General features: G+C 35.9%; 1 long non-coding RNA gene and 1 pseudogene across 1 annotated transcript; both read left to right on the top strand.

Annotated features, from left to right (window-relative positions):
* The first annotated feature begins 1,920 nt into the window (after positions 1 to 1,920).
* On the top strand, positions 1,921 to 7,458 carry LOC129922333 (uncharacterized). Its single transcript, XR_008774332.1, has 3 exons — positions 1,921 to 2,045; positions 3,998 to 4,026; positions 6,675 to 7,458. It is a non-coding gene; the product is annotated as an uncharacterized LOC129922333 (long non-coding RNA).
* A 217-nt stretch (positions 7,459 to 7,675) lies between these two features.
* Positions 7,676 to 9,125, top strand: part of LOC129922377 (uncharacterized) — a 29,154-nt pseudogene continuing 27,704 nt past the window's right edge.

The following is a 9,125-nucleotide window of genomic DNA, read 5'->3' as shown; positions in this document are numbered from 1 at the left end:
GGTGCCTTGTGTTTTTTTTTTTTTAGTTTAGATATTGCTGTCTCAATTTCCTCAGATGTCGGTAGGTCGTCGAGCTCCTCTCTCATAGTTTTCTGGGGGACATTTGCAAGCGATTCCTTCGATAATGATGGGTCCATTGAGGCAGCGATTGCACGAAGGCATCTATATCCGGCTTCGTTCTACCGGCAATGTGTTCAATCTTCGACGTCTACTATTCCATACAAAAACAAAGAAGATGGTCATAACGGAGCTTCTCTGTGCCGATGATTGCGCCCTGCTAGCTCACAATAAACATGACCTCCAGAACGCGGTAAACGAATTTAATTACGCTGCCGCCTAACCCTAACCTCGGGAAAACAGAATTCATGTTCCAGAAGTCGCCCAATAAAACATACTCAGCACCAAGGATCACCGTAAACGGACAGCCCCTTAATGTGGTAAACCACTTCACATATCTAGGTAGTATAGTGTCAAATGACGCCTCACTTTCAAGGGAAGTTGATAACCGTCTCGCCAGGACCAGTAGCGCTTTTGGACGCCTTCAGGCGAGAGTTTGGCGGAACAGATCGCTCCGCCTGCCTACAAAAATTAGTGTCTACCAGTTGGTGGTTCTCTCAACCCTTCTGTATGGCTCTGAGACATGGACACTATATAGGAAACATCTAAGACTTCTTGAGCGCTTCCACCAAAGATGCTTGCGCTCCATCATGGATATACGATGGCAAGACCGCACTACAAACAGCAATGTCCTTGCGAACGCCGGTATGGACAGTATAGAGGTTTTTTTTTGGTGCGACAGTTGCGCTGGGTAGGGCACGTATCCCGTGGGAAGCGTGGTCGAGAGGCTTGGCTTGGCTACCTAGAAGGGGGATCGAGGTTCGACACCCGACTCGGGCAGAGTTGTGTTTACTGAGCGCCTAAAGGCAGCATGGAAAACCAACTCCTAGATACCCTCTCCTCCCACTGGTCCACAAATGAGATTGGACCAAACGCGCTCTGAGCATGTTATAAGCATGAAAGTAGCGCTATATAAAAGCTATAATAATGAGAGACGAACGTATGCCAAAGGCAGTCTTTTTTTTTTTTGGTGAACTAAAAGGTGATCGACGTAACAGAAGCGCCCCACGGAAACAAGTCAAAGACCAGCTTAGGCGTCAACTTTCTTTGGCTGACATAGAAGAGAGTACCTGGTTGCATGCGGCCTCAGAACAAGACAGCTGGAGGTCACTCACGAAGGCCGCGAGATACACATTTGAGACCAAATGAAAATCTGCTCCCTAGGACAAACGCAGACGGCGAAAAGAAAATCTAAATCGACCACCTGCGGACAATGGTTATGCTTACCCTGGATGTGGCAAAATAAGTAGGTCACAGCTGGGACTGCGCAGCCACACGAAATACTGCATTCCTGTATTACATTCCTGAAAGACACAAAGATAAAGGCACATTCCTCGTCCCATATGCTAGGACAAATTTGTACAAATACTCCTTCTTCCCTAGTGCTATTAGAGCATGGAATGGGTTGCCTGAGCTAGCCAGGAAAACCAGTGACTTGGCAGAATTTAAGTCATTGGTTAATATGCATGACTAAATGCATGACGCGTAGGACGTAATCATCTTCTTTTTTGAAGTAACGTCTGTATTATATAAGATAAGATAAGATAAAATAAGATATAATCTTCGGACTCAAAGACTAGTCTTATTATTATAACAAAGAAAATAACGTGGAGGTCATTGATCTGATATAGCATGTTCAGTTAGTATAGACATATAGATATAAGTACTGTCATAGACTATATATAATCTATGGTACTGTCAGTAAAAAATACTTTAAAAATGTTTCGTATAATCTTTTTTTTTTCATTTCAAACATGGGTATTCGTTTCGGATCAACATCAGAGAGAAAAAAAAGGGGGTTATTTGACACGGTTTTCGTCTGGGTAGTAATGAGCTCTTCTGTTAAACAAAATAAGATTTTTTCGTTGTTACAATTTTTACATGATTTTTAATTAGATGGGCCTTAGCCTTAGGCATAACTAAGTAAAGTAAGTACCTAGCTAGCTGATTAGTTTTACCGCTGATTCTATTTTGGCTAAGATCTAAATCTAGACTGACATCTAGATTTAGATCTATCTAGGATTAGAATCTATTATTATTCTTTATTTTTATTCTTATTATCTAGAATCTTAGATGACTGGTTCAGTGGTTGCCGCATATGATCTAGAAACCATGATGATACTTACTAGATTCTAATACTTATACTTATACTAGATCTAGTAATAGTAATAGTAATACTATGCCATACTATGAGTATGAGTTATGAGTAACTATGGACTAGTCTAGTAGTAAGTAGTAGCAGTCTAGATCGTCTGACTCAAGATCTATTGCTAAGGCGTCTAAGTCTAAATGTAGATTCTAGTAGTAGTAGTAGTAGTAGATACTAGATCGATCTATCGACTATTCTAAAAATAAAAAAAGAGTCAAAAGACTAAATCAATCAGCAATCTAGTCTAGATCTAATGATCTATAGTATTAGGAAGTATACTTTATATACTATTTACTATACTTAACTCAGTCAGTTAATTAATACTCGACTACAGTAGAGTCTACTTAAAACTTAGTCTTAGTACTAAATAGTACTTATAATAGTTATATAAGATAATAAGTTACTAGTCTAGTTAGACTCTAGTTATTAGGACCAGTGACAGTGTCCCAGTCATGCCCAGGCCAGTGACAGTGTGTTTTGTGACACTAGGCGTGACTAGAGCAGGGGTTTAGACTTAGTGACAGTGCAGTGAGCGACTGACACAGAGTGAGTGCTTTTTGAAGTTTTTGTGTATAGATATAGATATGATATAAATCAACTAATAACTTAATATAAGTCTCTATCTAATTTAGTAATTATATATCAAAGTATTAGTTTACATGACTAGATATGCACAATCATGTGGTAAAACTTCCCATCGAAGGACCCTTTTGAAGAATGTTATGCAAGTGACAGCGCCACGCTGTCTATTGCTTCAGTAATCAGGTCACAAGTTTACCGGCTTGACGGTGTCAGTAGTATCTCCCTCTAAAGCAAAAAAAAAAAATTAAATATTAAGATCAAGGCGTCAATGCCAGGAAGTGTCTTTTTAGATATATATATATGATATATATTATATAGTATACATGCTTTTGGCCTAGAGATCTAATTTTGAAGTCTTGATATTGTTATAACTGTGGAGGCAATGCAGATAGGGGAATTGTGTGTGTGTAATCAGCTGACACAGAAAACACTGGCGAGTGCTTGGCAACCATTCAGCATAGATTTGTGTTGTAAACAGTGCTGAGGCCAGTCACATAGGATGGGTTAGGTGACATCCAGAAAGGACAAGTGAAGCTCTATCGGTTTTGAGAAGGCTTTCAGGGAACCTATGTAAAGAGAGAAGGTGACAGTCAAAATGGTTTGGTTTGGATTCAAAGTGAGGACACTTCACAAGTACAAGACAAAGTCAAGTTCAGTACAGTGAGTCCAGTGTGAAGGTGGTACAGAACAGTTGAATCCAGTTCGAGCCTGGGATGAGGTGGAGAGGCCAGTAGAGTTTGGTACATCAGTATGGTTATCTACTTTGAAGCATTTGTACATTCATTGTTACATGTTGTCAGTGGTACAGTATTGGCTGTGATTTATTAGTCATTAGTTACTTTACACATTATTTGGAGCCATGACTTCTCAAGCTCTTTGAGTTCTCAATGATGCATTGTGCAGAGTATTTATTTGTGTCTTAATATAATATAGACAGATGTTACAATATTTAAATCTAGTAGTGCTTATTGAACTTTAGATAGAGTAGTTTATTTATTCCGGACATTACATGAATTTGGACAACTTGAAGTGTTGTTGATTTTACCTCGTTTTGACGCGATTTATTTGCAAAAGTGAGGGTTTGTGCACTGTGCATGTCCATTTTCAATCAATTCTATGTCACTTTCGTTCGTTTTCAATATTTTCCAGACAGTATACATCATTTTTAAAGTTGCATGGTAAGCCATTTTTATTTCTGTCACCTGGATAAACTTAGCTAGCTTCCGGATTAAAAGTTTTTTTTGGTTCCTGTTAAATGTTGTGCACTTTCAAAATTGATCATTACGTTCATTTATAGACAGAGCATCACTTGTTACATTGACTGTGCTTCATTTATAGACAGAGCATCACTTGTTACATTGACTGTGCTTCATTTATAGACAGAGCATCACTTGTTACATTGACTGTGCTTCATTTATAGACAGAGCGTCACTTGTTACATTGACTGTGCTTCATTTATAGACAGAGCATCACTTGTTACATTGACTGTGCTTCATTTATAGACAGAGCATCACTTGTTACATTGACTGTGCTTCATTAATAGACAGAGCATCACTTGTTACATTGACTGTGCTTCATTTATAGACAGAGCATCACTTGTTACATTGACTGTGCTTCATTTATAGACAGAGCATCACTTTTTAGATTGACTGTGCTTCATTTATAGACAGAGCATCACTTGTTACATTGACTGTGCTTCATTTATAGACAGAGCATCACTTTTTAGATTGACTGTGCTTCATTTATAGACAGAGCATCACTTGTTACATTGACTGTGCTTCATTTATAGACAGAGCATCACTTGTTACATTGACTGTGCTTCATTTATAGACAGAGCATCACTTGTTACATTGACTGTGCTTCATTTATAGACAGAGCATCACTTGTTACATTGACTGTGCTTCATTTATAGACAGAGCATCACTTGTTACATTGACTGTGCTTCATTTATAGACAGAGCTTCACTTGTTACATTGACTGTGCTTCATTTATAGACAGAGCATCACTTGTTACATTGACTGTGCTTCATTTATAGACAGAGCATCACTTGTTACATTGACTGTGCTTCATTTATAGACAGAGCATCACTTGTTACATTGACTGTGCTTCATTTATAGACAGAGCATCACTTGTTACATTGACTGTGCTTCATTTATAGACAGAGCATCACTTGTTACATTGACTGTGCTTCATTTATAGACAGAGCATCACTTGTTACATTGACTGTGCTTCATTTATAGACAGAGCATCACTTGTTACATTGACTGTGCTTCATTTATAGACAGAACATCACTTGTCACATTGACTGTGCTTCATTTATAGACAGAACATCACTTGTTACATTGACTGTGCTTCATTTATAGACAGAGCGTCACTTGTCACATTCACTGTGCTTCAAAGATGTGTCATTAAAATCTTAAAGGGGTGTTGGGATTCAGATTTTAAAAAGCGATGGAAAATTTGTTTCGGACAACTCTCCAAGAATAAAAATGACCAAAAAAAATAGCCAAAATTATTTTATTTTTTTTATGCTTCTATGGACCAGACCTAGTCTATTTTCTTTTGATAGTCTATGAGATTTTTCTATTTACTAAATAATTTTTTTTCCTATTTCTAATCTAGTCTTAGCCTATAATATTTTTTTCACTCTTCTTTGCTTTTTATTTTTTAAACAATTCTTTTTGATTATAGACTAGATCAATTAATTCTAGACTACAGATTCTAAATTCAATTTTTAGATTTAACTCCAGATTATTTTAAATAGAATTGAATTGAATAAATATATATCAAATATAGTCTATTTATAAGATAATTTTATCCTTACAAAAGAATACCAACCAAAAATCTTTTAGAAGGTTTTCCAGAAGCACTGATTCAAATTTCTTCCAATGGCACCCATTTTTTACTCCTCGCTCCATGATACCTTCATCCCATTAACTAGCCATCTCCCCAAACCCATTCTTCTGATTATTGATGGGCTGTACACCTCTCACACTTCCCTCATGGAAACATCCCAACTTTGTTTTGATTACCAAATCATTTTGAATTGTCCTCTTCCCCAAGCCAGTCACCTGATGCAGCCCCTTGATCAGGCATTTTTTGATGCCATTAAGAATGCTTGGAAGGATGCATTAAGATAGCATGTGGCATCAACTGGTGATGGTGTGTCCTTAGAAACATTTGCTAAGGTTTTTAAGCCTACATGGGAAAAATGTGCTAAAATTGAGTTAGTCAAGCAAGGCTTTATGGCTGCAGGGATATACCCTTTCAGTCCAGAAACAGTTAAATCAAGGCTGGAAAGTTGGGTCCCAGTTTACTGTACAGACCACAAACATCATCATCTGCCTCACTGGCTGTGCAAACTCTTCCTTCCACCTCCTGTGATGTCTCACCTCTTGCTTCCCCACTCCATGATGCCCTACCTATTTCTCCCACCTCCCACGATGTCTTAACTCTTGATTCTGCCTCCCACAGTCCTGCCATCACTCATGATGTCTCACCTTTTGCTTCCTTTTCCAATGATATTCTACATCTTCCTTCAACCTCCCATGCTAACCCACCTCTTCCATCTGGCTCTTGTTCCTCAACTCTACCAGCAACATCACCTGATTCACCTTTACTTTCCACCTCATATGGAAGTTTTTTTCAATATTGGCTAATCTCCTAACACAGAGTTTTCCAAACCTCATGACAAAATTATATTTGAAAAATTTAGTGAACTTTCCCTCTCTGAGGACATTTTAAAGATACCCTCCTTTAAGAGCAAGGACAAAAGTAGTGCTAAACCAAAAAAATTAACCCCAACTCTCCCAATTCTTGTAAGCAGCGAGGAATTTTGGCAAGCCTTTAAGCGCAAGATTACAGAAAAAGATGAGCAAGAAAAGATTAAAATATGTAGGAAGGTAGACAAAGATGAGACAAAAAGATGAAGATGCACTGCAAAGAAAAGTCTTGAGAGAAAAGAAGAAGGTAGAGAGACAATTGAAGAAAGATGGTGATGCAAGGAAGAAAAAGGAGAAAAAAGTTTTGCCAAGAAGAAAGACAAATGAAGACAGGAATGATGACTCTGAGGTAGAGAAACTGAAGGAGGCTGAACAGAAAAAATGTGACAATGAAAGTGGTGTTAAAGTTTCTGACAGCCTTGTTGAGTAGGGAATGAAGATTGTCCTGCTGGTTGCCTTACAAGAAACAAAAGCACTCTTTAGGTTCTATGTAAACAAATGAAGATTGTCCTGCTGGTTGACTTACAAGAAACAAAGGCACTCTTTAGGTTCTATGTGAACAATGCGATCAGTGGTGGCACACTTGTTGCACAACAGTCCCTCAGAATGCAGAAGAAGGATTAGAAAAATTTAACCTTCTGTGTTCCGCCTGTTGCCCTGATCAATATCGTTAGTTCACATTAAACTTTAAAAAAAATGTTATCATACATATTTATTTAACTCTTTACATTTCTATATTAAATACTTTCATTATTTCATGCTATATTATAGCATTCATAATTATTGTTATTGTGATATTATTGTTAAAAAGTTAAAGATGGTCACTTTAATTTTATTTTTTATTTATTTTCACCAATTGTGAATAATATTGAAATTGTAAATATATAAATGTGAATACAGCTGTATATAAATCTTTCTAAGCCTGTAACAAAATCTTTTTTTTTTTTTTCTTTAATTTTTTTTTTTTACTTTTTGGTGAAAGTAAATAATATTAATAACATGTTCATGCTCTGGGTTTGATTTGACCCCCCCTCTTTCCTAAAAAAAATCTTCACATAAGCTATTGTAATTAAGCTAGATGTCAAATCATTATAATTGCATACAAATGGTGTCATTATTGATAATTAGTGCTATTGTATTCTATAATCTACTTTTAAAAGGCTTCATCATAAATAAAGTTCATAATTTGATTCAATTTGAAAAGATGTGGTAACACATATTTTTTTTTATACTAGAGCAACATTTTAAAAAAATATAAAAAAAAACAACAAGAATAAGAAAATATTCATTCCTTTGATTTATAAAATTTTAGACCAATTTATTCTCCTACTTTAATATTATGAAATTTGCTGTATACATATTTTTGTTTTCAAAATCTACAATGATATTAATATATCGTTTACTTTGAAGGAACTGTTAGATCATGTGGCTCCGTCACACTACTGAAAGGTCCCCACCGCAACATTATTGTTAATACCGGGAACCCTTGGGGAAAGGGACTTACTTCTCAAAGGTAAACTTTAATTTTACTTTCATTTTTTATTTTCCCTTATTTAGGATATATTTACCTCTAGATGATCTGCACATCTTTGTGAAAAGATTTGTATCTGAACCTTATATAGGCCAGACTAGATTTGTATCCGAACTTTATATAGGCCAGACTAGATTTGTATCCGAACTTCTTTGGTCACCTACTGAATACATGTAGGATTGCTTAGATCCAATATTTTCCATCTAAATAGCTTTGTATTGCTAATTGTCTATAAATCTGTCTTTCATCCAGTAAAATCTTTTCTTATATAATACTGATACTTGGACTCATGCCTTTCTTAACATTTTACAGATGTTTAGTTTTTCATTAAATAAGAACAATCTGGTATAAACTTTGTCACATGTAAATTATGAGTGAGTCTGGTGTGAATGTACATTTTGGTTTCTTATAGTTATAATGTTTTTTGTTTGGTGTAATGCACAAATTGTAAGACAAATTTCCATACGGATAATAAAGATTATTATTATTATTATTATTATTTTGGCTAATTCAGACAGATATTTTATGTCTATTTGAACTATTTCTCAGAAAGAAAGGCACTTAAAGTATTAGACCATAATTGGAAAAAATGATTAACATGTTTTAATCTTTCACTAGTTCCTGTTTCGAACCTTGCAATCTATTGTACAGATGATTATGTGGCCAGCACAATGACCAACTGCCTTTACTTTTCCCAACTAAAGTTAGGTACCCTACCTATTTCTTCTTGGGACTGTGGGTCACACTAGAATTCTCGCTTAGCCTTTAAGATCAGTTTTCATCTCCAAACCAAGTATTTCTCAAATATTTGCTGGTTGAAAACAATAAGAATTTCATTTGTGCCGCCTTAAGTTGGCTGGAGAATTTTTTAGCGCTGAAGGCTTTTACAATGAAGGCTTTTAGAATGTAATGAAAAAGAAGACATATTATTATAAAACAATATTCTGATTTTATTTATCATAAATATTTACAATATGTATAGAATCCTAATTTATGTATCGGTATTAAATGTTCATTGACTCGC

The sequence above is a fragment of the Biomphalaria glabrata genome, chromosome 13, assembly GCF_947242115.1.
Source record: "Biomphalaria glabrata chromosome 13, xgBioGlab47.1, whole genome shotgun sequence".
In the NCBI taxonomy this organism is placed as follows: domain Eukaryota; kingdom Metazoa; phylum Mollusca; class Gastropoda; family Planorbidae; genus Biomphalaria; species Biomphalaria glabrata.
Note: the sequence above shows the minus strand (reverse complement) of the source record. Positions and strands in the feature narration are given on the sequence as shown.